Genomic DNA, 13,757 nt, shown 5'->3' with positions numbered 1-13,757 from the left:
AAAAAATATAACTAATTGCACAGTTTGGTTGTAAATGACAAGACGAATCTTTTGAGACTAATTACTCCATGGTTGGACAATAGTTGCCAAATAAAACCGAAACGTGCTACAGCAACTTTTTCACAAACTTTACTAAACACACCCTAGATACAACAAAGTCAATGCAAGATTGTTAACTCAACTGTAACGTAGCCCGAACTGGATAAGCGCCTAGATAGTCGTCGCGCGCACCCCATGTCGACCTGCAGGCTGCAGTATTGTACCCCCAACATGTGTGCTTGACTTCCTGTAGAGAAATTCCCATGCTCTGCTGCCGATCCCCCGGGCGGCCAATTTCCGAACCTGAACTTCTTCAGAAATTTTCAAAAGCATACTGTACCACGCACGCTACGTCGATGGCGGCGGCCACTGCGGCTAGCTTGTCGACGTGCCCGCCATGTTGGCCGAGCACGTTGGCGCCAGCTGCCACCCGCGAGTGCCTCTGTCCCCATTGGCTAGTGGTGCTTTATGACAGTTAAGCCTACGCTACGCCCACAAACAGCTCGTATCGTAGGTCCATTGACCGAAATAGGATGGAATCGGATTCGGATATTATTTTTTACCATATTTTAACTCGGATACGGATACGAATTCAGATGTTGTCGGATACGATGCAAAACGGATGTCTCGAATTCGAATACGGATTCGGATATTTATTTGATTTGGAACATAGTTATACTATTCGTTTGTTTTATTCATTATAAACATATTTCGAAGATATCACTAAGTCATTATACAATAAGGATTAAAGTATGTAACCATTGTAGTTAAGAAAAAAACATCTCATCAAAACATATTTATCCATATATATTTAAATAGTTAATACTATAAAGATATAAAATGCAAATGAATAAATATTTTAAAGGAAATATCAATAGTTATAAAGAATAAATGGAATAAAGTATATTTATAATTTTATCAATAAGTGGATAAACCAAATTAAATTAAAATAAATATGATTATCCATATCAAAATATAGTTAATTAAATTGAAATTAATTAAACTTAATCTTTATATATCATTAGTAATATTAAACCTAGTAGCACATGTCATTTATTCATGATCACTCTTAAATAGTTCCACTAAATACATTATTATTAATACTAAAATTAATATATCACTAGTCATTAGTTATATATATAATTTTTTAATAGTTTCCTATGTGCTCATTCTTATTCGAATACGGATGTTTGCAGATATTATCGAATACGGATGTGGAATCGGATAGAGAAAAATGAGGAAAAACGAATTCGGATATATTAGTACCACATTACAATCGGATACGGATACGGATATCCATATTAGGTGCGGATACGGATACGGATGCAAAAAATTCGGATAACCATTTTCACATTCCCACCCTCCGAATACACCTGGCATTGGTCTACGTGTACCAGGCTACAGTACAAGCCGGAGATGGGCCCAGGACGACACACTGTCACCCCTCGCGCTGCTTCTGGCAAGTGGGGCTCGACAGTACACTTCAGTCTTCTTCTTGTTCTTCCACACGCACACCAGTGCTCGATTAGTCAATATCAGACGGTGCCTGCCGTGTCATGAGCGGCTGCTAGTAGTAGTAGCAGCAGCAGCAGCTAATTAGAAGGCTCAACTACTGTTGGTTATCCCCGATTATGCTGGGCCGTCGATTTCTCCCGAGTGACCAGTGCTAAGATACGATCCGTTTTCAATATTGATCTGTAGGTAATCTTCAAGTTGCCGGTGGATATCTGCACCTGTTGCCCAAATCCACATCCGTGATAAACGGGTAGGGTACGGGTGTATCCATCTCAAACGGATAGGGGATGGATATACCCATTTGTGAGGAGGGTACAGGAGGGTATTACTGTGGTTATCCATCCTTCCCCGTTACCCAAACTATTCGCTACGAAGGATCCCGGCCGCGGGCCGCCGCCGCCGCAGCGGGCGACCTCGTGAAGCTTCTCCTATGAGGCTGGCACCGTCGTCCGATCCTCAATCACCACCGGTATAGACTCCTCATCTTCTTTCTTGTATTTTTGTTTGCTTCCACCTTTATTCCCCCATCCAGTTCCTGATTCAAATTCCGTGGATCTGCTTGCCGTGGATCCTGATTCTTCAGCAGGCGAGCAAGTTCAAGGAGCAGGCCGCCAAGCAGCAGCAGGTTAAGATCCCACACCCTAACACCCCAATTCTTCCTTGCGAATTTATAGTTCTTGGGCTGCGTGGATCTGCTTGCCGTGGGGGTTGCCGTGGCAATTAGATGGATCGGCCATCGCCCAGTCAATATTATGTGCAGCACGTATGGTAGTTATAGAGCTTTGCCATCAGTATTAGCTCCATATTCTAGTGAAGTTTTCTGCTACTACCAGGTGCTATTAGCTCCAATGTTCTGAATCAGCATATGCACAAAGAAAATCTGCAAGGCTTTCTATTCTTAAACCTTATTGGCTAGTTGACCAGATGATATTTATGTACTCCTACATCACTAGATGCACCATCAGGATACTGACAGAACTGTCTAGACAGAGCCTTTTTCTTTACTGTCTTGAGAAGATTCAGAAATACTCACCTTCGTATCCTCTTCCTCCAGCTTCCTCATGGGATTGTTGGAAGCTCGGCCGAGCTGCGGCTGTGCAGTAGCTATTAATCTCTGAATATGTTAGATTATGAACTGGATGTGCACTGGCTAATTAAATTTTGTATGCACTAGCTGCGACTGTGCAGTAGCTATTAATCTCTGAATATGTTAGATTATGAACTGGATGTGCAATGGCTAATTGAATTTTGTATGCAGTAGCTAAATGGAACCTCATGAGATTGTTGGAAGCTCGGATGGCACAGAAGAGAGGGAAAACAGCTCAATTAACTTATGCTCTGAAGGTGTCAGCCTCAAGTAAGGATTCTTTTTCATGCAGCTGCTTTCTTATAATTTAAATGCAATCACTTCAATTTCAGTTCCTTGCGTGATCTTCCTGTCCACTGCTCTGAATATGGCTTTCTAACATTATTTTATTTCAAACAGTTGATCCTAGAGTTGTCGAAGATAGCATACCTGCTAATGAATCATCTGTACCAACTCCAAATGAAGAAGATCAAACTAATGATGATTAAGGTAGGCTTTCTTGTTTTCCCTGCTTGCCGTATTGCATGGCATCACTTGTTTTTTCTTATTTTGATGGCTCAATGATGGCTACGGTAAGTACTGTTAAGACTAGTACACTTTTGTTATCTTTTGTAATTGTGAATTGATGGTTATGCTTACTGCAATCAACACTATTAAGTTCTAACTTCATCTGTTTTGTTGTAGGACTAGAACTAAGATGTTAGGAAATGACACTGCCATTCAGTTTCGACAGGCAAATGGCACCAGGGAGTGGCGATGGAAGTCGGCAGGGAAGGCAACTGCAATCAACACTTCAGTAGTCATCTTGTATCCGGCAGCGATCGTCAAATAATGGCGTTGATTAGCGCCTAAGCTCGTGGCGCATGATAACATTGTCAAATTTTTTTTAATTTTTCGTGTAACCCCAGCTGTAGAGATACAAATCGAGTCTATTGTTATCGATCCACACGTAGTGCATGTCGAGAGGATTCTCTTTTAAATATTATTTATTATCTCAGATTATTGTATCATAAGCATCAAGCAACAATCGCTCTGCAGGCTCACTGCTTTAGCGCTGTACGTAACGGACCAGGCTTTATTGTTATTCATATTCTGTGTTATATGGCCTTGCCCATATTCATGATATATTTCCCCGTTATCCAATGGGTATGGACAAATTAAAGCGGGCAGGTTATGGGTAGGGTAGTGATTGGATAATTAACTTATGGGTATGGGGAGGGAAAGGTGCAGGTATGCCCGAAGCTTGCCCAACGGCAACGTGAGGTAATCTGCTTCAAACACAGTACGTTCATGGTATATATGGCATGGCTGAAATGATTCACAGCTTTGTTGTCCAACCAAATCGTAATGTAGGCGATTCATTATTCAATGTAGACACCCGTTGATTTCTAGCACAATTTATTCGTAATAATGCTAATTAATAAAGCATCGTCAGGTTATCTTACAGTGTATCTTTGTATGTACTCATTTTTCACATGGTCAATCTTATGTTTTTTTTCCTTGCACGTCGGTACTGAAAAAAGGTTTGAAAGATTTAATTTACATGTGAGAAGTTTCCTTAGAAAAATGATGCTAGGAGTATGCTTTTGGATTAGGTACTCACTACACGTACTTTAGAGCTCATCTATACATGTGCTGCGCTTGTGCTTTTCAATTAAAATTTAAAGGTTAGCACAAAAGAGACCCATAGCTAAATGTCAATTAGCTGCCCTTTTTCAAAGCATAATTGCACCGGTACGTTGATGTGTCTGCTACTGGTAGAGGATACGTAATCATATAGGAGCACAGGTGTCGCCCTAATATGGGTGCTGAAACGGTATTTAATAGGATGGTTGGATTGGTTAATCACATCGGTCTGGACCGGTTGTTTTTTTTTTAATAAAAACATCTGGCCTTCAAGGCTTGAGGATCAAGCAACCAATTTGCCATGATTTTCTTAGCCGTTCGATTAATTGGACCGGCTATATATGGGTTAAGCTCAGCGTGTTCTTCATTAGAGCGCGCTAGCTGTCTATCGGCATTCAATTAGATGCGAGTGTTCCGTCATTATCATGACTAATTGTAGCTTACTAAAGTTTTCTACGAAATAGGAGGCATTGCCCCCTACCGGTATAGCTTGACAAATTAATACAATGCTACTGCTAGTAGCTACTCTCTCCATCCCAAAATACAAGTCATTCTAGAAATTTTAGGACATATTAATAAGAAGGTAAAATGATCATGTTTGTCCTTATTTATTACCTATATTTGGCAGTAGTTGATTCTTACATGCACATTCACTTTCTAAATAGAGTAAAATAAATTGTTTTCTAGAATAAATTTTGAATTCTAGAATGACTTGTTTGTTTGGACAAAGGGAGTAGCCTTGAATTTTCATTTTAAGAGCACTAAAAACCTGTAGACTTCGCCTGGAAGTTGAACGCTACCTTCCTCACATTTTTTTTTGCTATATGTCAAAATATCACTATATATAATAAACTTTTAAATGCGTGAGCGTTTTGCCAATTCTCATGTCTAGTTTTGTAAGAATGAATAATCGACCAAAGCTAAAGAATGTTCCTTATTACTACTCCACTTGGCTACTGGCACTGACGCAATTCTTGAAGATGTGCGCGAGCTGCTTGCCTCAAAAGTCAAAACATAAAGTATCAGTACAGCTCTTGCACGCCTACCTCGCTGATTACCTAAAATGATTTTTCAGATAATAGCTAACACATTGACCCCTTGATTATTCTCATGTCCTAGGCTCCTAACTACTTGATGACCCTTCTGTCCTCTTGCACAGCGAGACTTAATTTCCCCTGACTATCAAATCTTGTAGTACAGTCTGATATCTTTATGTAAAATAATGATTGCACGACTGATGCATGATTCATTTTTGAAGGACTAGCTAATACAGCTAAGATGATTCATTTTATTGCCTAAATCCTTAACGAAAAAGCTGATGTACCAAACATATCATATGTACCACGATGTACCAAACGAAAAAGCTTAATCTAATTTCACAAACAATGATGTACCACGTATAAAGTGCCCATAGCAGAGCCATTACGTACAGGAGCACGCTGCGGATCTAAATAACCTGTGTGGATGTGATTTTTGGAGAGTTGGTTTTGGCTTTTGGGGGCTACTACTCTGTACTGTTGATTTGTACGCGCGTTCCTTCCTAAATCTAGGAATAGACCTCCTACTGTTGAGCTTGCAGAAACTAATCCAGGACATTTCTAAGAAATGATTTTGCCATTGGATGGTTTAGTAACTTATGGGTTTTGCCGTTTATACATATCCTTATCCTTTAATTTTGCCTCTTGCATCCACTTGTCTATCACTTCTTTTGTCCATTAGAAATCCCTTTTGTATTTATAATGCTACTATAGAAACCTCAGAAACTGATCATCATGAGTTGTGTGTTTTACTTTATTGAGAAAACACATGCTATAGTATAGGCTACGGGGCTTCGAAAGAACAATACTATAGCTGATTTGTACGAGGCGCTCAATTTTTTTATATCGAAGTTGTGGGCTGTTGGGAGCCAAAGAACCAGAGAAGTTGACGCCCCTAACAAATCCCTAGCGATTAAAATAAGTCGTGGAGAACAAAAACTGTATGGAATAACTGCAACACTTGACGAACACGGAACATTAGCCGGAATCTTGTTGGGCTAGGCTGCTAGCCGTGCAGTGCAGCGCCCCGGCCAGGCGGCCCTGCTCCCACAATCCCACGCACGCCGCGCCATGGCGGGCGGTCTCCCCGGTGAACCCCGGGGGTCAAAGCGTCGCGGAAAGTTGCGGGAGAACAATCCGCCTAGCCTTCCGGGACGCAGCTAGGCTGGACCAGGGATTTTTTTACCGACCGGAACGTTCGAATCGCCGGCGCCCGGTTCCGGCTAACCGGTCCGGTTTGACCGGTTACCGGTAAAAACCTGTCAAACTCAAATTTGAATTCAAAACTCGCAGTTATATCGGTTCGAATGGCTAACCGTCCGGTTAGACCGATTTACCGGTCCGGTTTGATCGGTTACCGGTCGGTTTAAGTTAAATTCAAATTTTTTTCTTTTTTAGTTTAAATTCAAATGCCCGCAAAGTATACTAAATGAATGTTTGTATATTATGTTTTAGCCTAAATGAACCCTCTAATCCTCTTTTGTACTACTTTTACATTGTATTTGTAAACTTTTGTATGCACGTTTTTTTGTTTAACTTCAAATGCTCGCAAAGTATACTAAATGAATGAATATTTGAAAAAATTTGACACCATTACATTCGTCACAATTTAAAATATTTTTAAGATTTTTTTGGGATTTTTCCATTTTTTAGAATTCAAATTTAAAATTTGAATTTGGCCCGGTTTGAAACCGGCCGGAACCGGAACCGGTCCGGGCCGGTTAGACCAGTAACCGCGGTAACCGGACCGGTTCCGGCCGATTTTTTTAACCCTGGGCTGGACGCATATGTGTGGTAGGCTCGACAGCCTAGACCTTGTTTAACCCCCAGCTAGCTACCAGCTCCCCTAGCTCCATGTTCATGCTCGATCCATCGCGTAGGGGCTCCCTGGCCTCTTTCGATTAAGCCGCGCAGCTTTCTTGTGATCTCGCCTCGCCCTTTTTTCCCCCGCTGCCTGCGGCCCCTCTCCTCCTTTTCTCCCGGATCGTCATCGTCTCAGCCCAACCGGGGTTCACCGAACCGGTGGGAACCGGTTCGGTTCTGATTTGGGCCAGTACCAAACCAGTCCAAATTCAAAATTCAAATTTTAATTCAAAAAATTAAAAAATTCTCAAAAAATTTCTAAAAATATTTCAAGGTGCGATGAATTTAATGGTCGTTCATTTAGTATAGTTTGCGGGGATTTGAAGTTAAAAAAAATGTGCATATAAAAGTATACAAATACAATGTAAAAGTAGTACAAAAGAGAATTGGAGGGTTCATTTAGGCTAAAATATGTTATACAAATATTTATTTAGTATACTTTGCGGGCATTTGAATTTAAACCAAAAAATGAAAAAAAAATTGAATTTGACCGGTTACCAGTCAAACCGACCGGTAAACCGGTCAAACCGACCAATAAGCCGGTCGGAACCGGTTGAACATGCGATTTTGAATTTGAATTTGACCGATTTCCACCGGTTTCGGCCAAACCGGTCCGGTATACCGGTACCGGACCCTGCCGGTTTGACCGGAACGGTCGGTAAATTAAACCGTGGCCCTGACTCGCTGAACCAGCATACAGAATCCGTCGGTATACATGTACTATGTGCACACTCTGATCCGCTGGGCTCGCGCTACAGTAGAAATCCGGACACTGCCATGCGGCGTGCCCGTTCTTCGTTTCAGGGCGCGTACATGTGCGTGCGTGCCGCCAGAGGACATGCGCACGGAATCAGCAAGCATGCAGGCGGCAGCATGCATGGGGTTGATGTGTGTTGCATCAGGCAGCGGGGCTTTGGCAAGGCATGCATGCTGTGGTTGCTCGCCGACGCCGTGCAGGGGAGCAGCAGCTGATCTTTATGCTGCCGCGAGCTTGACATGATCGATCGCCGATCGGCCCGGTCGAACGACGACGCGTGCCTGCAGCTGCGGTGATGATCACCTGGGAGGGGCTGACGAGGGCGAGTCGAGCCGAGTTGGTCGACCGCTCCTCGATCCGGGCACGCGAGCCAGCATTCAATGCTCACGCTTGCTTCGGACATGTACAAGCGGTAACGTAGCCGAGCAGTGACTGCATGATGGCCTCGCGGAGCCTGGCATGATCGCTCGCCGTCAATCGTCCCGTACAAAAGCTAGTACTAGCTACCGCCATTAGGCCGTTGCTTTCCATTTCCTGAAGCAATTTTGGCAGTAGTTACGTACCGTGACATTTCTTGGACTCTGACCGTCTGACGTTTATTATGGCAGTGTAAGAGCAAGTATTATAGTGCTTAGTCAGCCGGCTGAGAGCCTGTCCACGTCATTGAAATGAGATGTGGCAGAAAGAGAAATGGAGACGGGCGCTTCACTCTTCGCCGGGCTAAAACACAGGAACCAAGAAAAAGCGTTTGCATGCAGTCTGACACGGGTGAGAGAATCCTCCACCCACCTTCCTGCTTGATCCGGTGCGCCGGCCACACCATATGGCCGCGACTCACACCATACTATGATCAGATGGCTACAGAGTTGTAGCTTACTATGAATCCTACTCGTAGTTGATAATATTCACGTATGAACATTATGTATTAAAATATTCTACATAGTTGACGTGACAGCTAATTTACTGTACATGTTGCGCTGGTGCCCATGGATGACATGGCTCCCTTTCCGCCCGCGGCTCGGCGCAACCATAAACCATACTCTAAAATATACATGTCCATATCGGGGCGGCCCGTGGCCCGGCACGGCGAGGCACGGCCCGAGCACGGCCCGCCACGGCAGGCGGCGTGCCCGTGCCGGCCCGGCACGGGGTCCGTGCCGTGCTTGGGCCGGCAGATCGGCCTACGGTGACGGCCCGAGCACAGCCCGGTAAATGTGGCCGGCCCGGCATCGGCCCGGTATATATACCCACCCCTCCCCTCCCCCGTAACCCTAGCCATTCGGCCATCCCCTCCTCCGCAGGCCGCAGCAGAGCCGCCCGCAATCTCCCTCGTTCGCCTCGCCTCACCCACCGTAACCTTAGCCATTCGCCGGAGAGTGGAGACGGACGCCGCCGAGCCGCTCGTCCCTCTCTCTCCTCTCTCGCTGCCTCCGTAACCCTAACCCTAACCTCGATCTGGTCAAGTTCTGTGCCAAGCTCCGCTCGTCGTTTTCCCTCGCCGCCGGTGGATCTGGTGCTCCAGCTACGCAGGTGAGCCGTCCGCCCGTCCCTCTCTTCCGCACGAGGTCTCGAACCCTAACCCTAAATCAGTAACCCTAACCTCTATGTTCTTCTTCTTTCTCTTGTGTTGCAGGTCGTTGGCTATGGGTCTTCTTCCATAGATCCAGTGCCGCGTGGCCGTGAGGGAGCCGGATACACCGGCTGAGGAGGCGGCCATGTCCATGGAAGATGATGCCATGGACGACGACTACTATGCTGCCGCCGAGGCCGAGGCCGACGAGGCGGAGCGGGAGCTTGAGGCGCAGAACGAGGCCGAGAATGCCCGGCGCTTCATCCTGGGTAGCATTGCAGATGCTGCCATCGAAGTGGATGGCGCCGGCGTGGGGACGGGGACGGGCACGCGCACCGGATCCACGAGCCCGACGGGCACGGCCGCGGCGAGTGCATCTGGTACCCGCACCAGGAGGAGGGGACCATCCTCCAAAGTTTGGCTAGACTTTGAGGAGGTGACTGAGATCCAGGGAGGTAAGGAAGTTCGTGTATCTGCCATATGCCACCACTGCAAGAATGCCTTGTCTTCTAAATCCTCTTCTGGTACTGGGCACTTGCGCCGTCACCTAGATCTTTGCCCTGCTAAGAAGGAAAAGGATAGACACGGTAGAACTCAATCTATGCTTAAGTTTAATGCTGATGGTTCTTTTGTGCACTGGGAGTACTCTCCTTCTGTTGCTAGAACAGAGCTTTGCCGTTTGATTGCTAGGCTAGACCTGCCTCTTTGCTTTGGTCAATCTGATGCTTTTTAGGACTACATTACCAATGCTCATAACCCTAGGTTTGTGAAGTCCTCTAGGCAAACTACTGCTAGAGACTTGATTGGCCTTTATAATAACCGTGTTGAACAGCTTACTAATGTCCTGAAAAATTCTGTTTCATCTGTTGCTCTTACATCTGACATTTGGTCTGATAAAACTAAAGAGGACTACATGTAACCGTGCTGGCCCAGCACGTCACGAGGCACGGTGGAACGGTGTCGTGCCCAGTCGTGCCCGTGCCGGGCCGGCACGGCACGCCCAAATGGACATGTATACTCTAAAATGACTGATGAGAGGGAGTCAGACATGCGCACAGGTAAAGGTTGCATTGCATATCGCATCGATCCCGGTCGTCTCGGGCCACGACCACGACCGCGAGACGCGTGTTCGTGTCTTCAGAGACATGATGCCGCCGTCCTCAACAACTTTCCACCGCGAATTAACGCGCCCCTGCGTGCAAAAGCTCTGGGTCCTTTCAGTAATGGAGATGGAGAAAACCCAAGCGCCCGGATACGAGCCATGCGACACCAAGCGCTCTCGGACAAATGCAGCCCGGTAAAGCGCGAGCGGCGAGCCCATCCCCCGGTCCGTCGCTTTTATTTCCGCACAGTGCGCGCCTACCGACGGCTCGATAATCACGATTATTGGCAAAATTTATCGTTACTGATGCTACTTGAAAACGTAAACGACTGGAATTTCGGTGGATTTCAATGAAAAATTCAAAAATTTAAAAAATTCATAAAAAGTAGAGAACTTATTTTTATAAAAAACTAGACCTTCTCTTGATTCCAGAGTGTTGTCACATGTTGAAAGCAACAATTGTTTGCTTAGGGAAAAAATATTTTTTGTGCGATTAAGGCCGATAATCGATATATATGCGGCGATTATCGATGATGCTGCAGCTGGGAGCGAGGGAGCTAAGATCGTGGCGTCGATAATCGAGGTAAATCGTTGATTATCGATTTGTATCGGATGATTTTCAGTTCAGGTCAGCTTCTTTTGTATTTCTACTCACCGATTTGGCCAAATATACTACATTGGTATACAATATTCTTTGGATGGTTGGTTGTATCACATATCTAAAATCTAGGCTACAGTTTTAGATATTAGTCTCGAAGAAAAGTTTATTGTTGTACAATATGCTATGTTAAATAGGAAAACAAGGTGCATGCCTTTACTTTATATTGTATGCCTAAATGGTACAAATTAAGAGCGAGTATCATTTATTCGTAGCATAATTTTGACACAGACATAGTTCGATTTCCCTCTTGCAGGTGAATGTCTGATAATCAGGACTTAGTTTGGGAACATGAAGAGAAGATTGGCATTGGCTTCAAGTGCAAAATTGTGCATATATGTGTAATTTATCTAATATAATACAATACATAACCTAAAAAATTAAATGCTATCAAACCTTTATATTTTTTCTATTGCCAAAACATATTTTCAGTAGGCGAAGCGGTAAATCGTTCGGTTTGCATCGATTATCGACGATAAATTGTCGATTTTCGTTTTTTTTGAATTTGGGTCCCTTTACCGATCGGTTTTGGCGATTTTTCACCGATTTTCAACTGATTATCGTTACCGGAGCTTACTGATAAATGTTGTATCGTCGGTAATGTAATCCTTGCCGCCACGCCGAGGAAAATCCCAGCGTATCTATCGATGGTTCCTTTGTTTTTTTTTCTTTTTTACCCTGAGCATTATTGCAGTAGCCGCTGCGCTACGGATGTGTTCATGTGGCGGCAGTACTCGGACTTGGTTGCGCGTACGATCCGATGGTAACATGGCAGGTGTCCCGAGCGCCCGGCCGGATGCTGACGACGAGGGCCGCGTCCTCCGCGCCGTCGCGATGCGCGGCGGTTGGCCAGGCACCGCGTTAACGCCGGCACAGGGGATCGGTACAAAGCGCACAGGAGGCGTACGGGCCCGGGCATAGTCACCTCGCTGCCCGCCACCGCCAGGCTTCGGTACGGCGCGTCGATCCCAAAATTTTACGTTTTTGTGTTTACGGTGGAACTAAACATACCCTAACGGCTGCGGCGCCCCGATCGCTCTGGCCCGGTCGGCCGGCGCCTGCCGCGCCGGCCCCGGAGAGCACAAGGGCGCAGCGCGCGGAATGGTGGCCTGTACGTGCGCGCGCGCGTGTCTGGCGCGCGATTGGCCGGCCGATCGGGGCGCCACTCCCCGTGGATGCCTCCAGGCTCTTGTCGCCGGCGTGCAGTCGCCGAGCACGCACTCTTTTCCAGCTCATCACCTCACGGCCGAGTGTGTAGTGTACGCAGCATGGTGCGGCCGAGTGTGTCGGACATGCCGATCGGGCTGAGCTTTCCTCTCGCTCTGTTTCCTGCTGGGCGGATGAGTTGAACGAGGCAATTAACTAATCAATTGTTTATGCTCGGCGTAGCTTAACTAATGGCCGGTCTGCCACATGAAATGTTTGGTGGCCTGCGACAGCTACTACTACCACGAGCTCGCTCGATCGCTGGCTAATAACTGCCCCGTTGGATCGATCAATCGATCGATCTCTGTCGACGTCGCTATCGCTGCCAACCGCCATCCATTACCGGCCAACTCTTTCAGAAACGAGAACGGCTGGGCACGACACGAACCCAACCGTCCCCACATCTAAACAATAATAGAGAATTCTCTTCAAAAAAATAATAATAGAGAAATGCGAGGAGGGCCTGTTGTGCATACAGTATGTGTAGCAGCGTCAGATCCGGAACAGTAACGTTGTATATTGTTCGTCAGGTGTGTACGTCACGCGCGTACGCATGCTGTGTACATGGACGTGCAGCTCGTCCTGGCGGGGCGCGCTGCATGCACTCGGATGCGCTCGTCAGTGGGAATGATGTGTCGCCGGCGGGTTCCTGTCCGTCACGGACGGATCTGGGAGCCCGCAGTTATTACCCATGTCGATCGTCGTCCCTGCGTGCGTGTTCGTACGATCGGACGTATACGTGCCTTCGCTCGAGATTTGACAGCGGCTGTAACGTGGCATGCATGGCCAAGGGGGAACCAACGATGCATGCATGCATGCATCAGCTCGTTTCTTTCTCGTGAACCTGAGCCGAACGAGAGTTTCATCTCCTTCACTGTTTCACAGCACAGGGATCGTGCCCTGTACCTGCGTTATATGCATACACGGTATCAGCTTCGTGTGATGGTTATGCATGCATGCCTCGCCTCGTGACGCTCACGTTCTCTTCTTCGCCTCGTGACGCTCACGTTCTCTTCTTCGCCTCGTGACGCAACGACCGGGAGAAAAGGCAACAGCTACCTAGCTTTTCGACGCGGTCGATCGGCGTCGTGCATGTTCCCGGGCCGCCATTGGCCTAGGCGGCACGAACCTCTGCACCGGTTGCACCTGCCACGTCCCGGAAGAAGCACACGCTGGTTAGCGGTTTTTGTCGACGCGTGAGGCCGTGTTTTGGTTTCTACCGGCTCGTCCTCGCGCGCGATGGCGCAGGCGCGAAAGCGAAGTAGCATCATCGCCAGTGCGAGGAAGTGCCCCACAG

The 13,757-nt window shown here is 46.4% G+C and overlaps 1 long non-coding RNA gene across 2 annotated transcripts; it reads left to right on the top strand.

The window, feature by feature from the left end:
- Positions 1–1,800: 1,800 nt before the first annotated feature.
- On the top strand, positions 1,801–3,741 carry LOC120652638. Of its 2 annotated transcripts, none has more exons than XR_005666628.1 (5): positions 1,801–2,023; positions 2,141–2,179; positions 2,813–2,911; positions 3,041–3,130; positions 3,326–3,741. It is a non-coding gene; the product is annotated as an uncharacterized LOC120652638 (long non-coding RNA). The 2 variants fall into 2 exon arrangements; XR_005666627.1 differs by having other exon boundaries at positions 1,810–2,023; positions 2,138–2,179.
- The last annotated feature ends 10,016 nt before the right edge of the window (positions 3,742–13,757 follow it).

Source organism: Panicum virgatum, chromosome 9K, assembly GCF_016808335.1.
Source record: "Panicum virgatum strain AP13 chromosome 9K, P.virgatum_v5, whole genome shotgun sequence".
NCBI classification, from domain to species: Eukaryota; Viridiplantae; Streptophyta; class Magnoliopsida; order Poales; family Poaceae; genus Panicum; species Panicum virgatum.
This window is presented reverse-complemented; position numbering and strand designations above follow the sequence as displayed.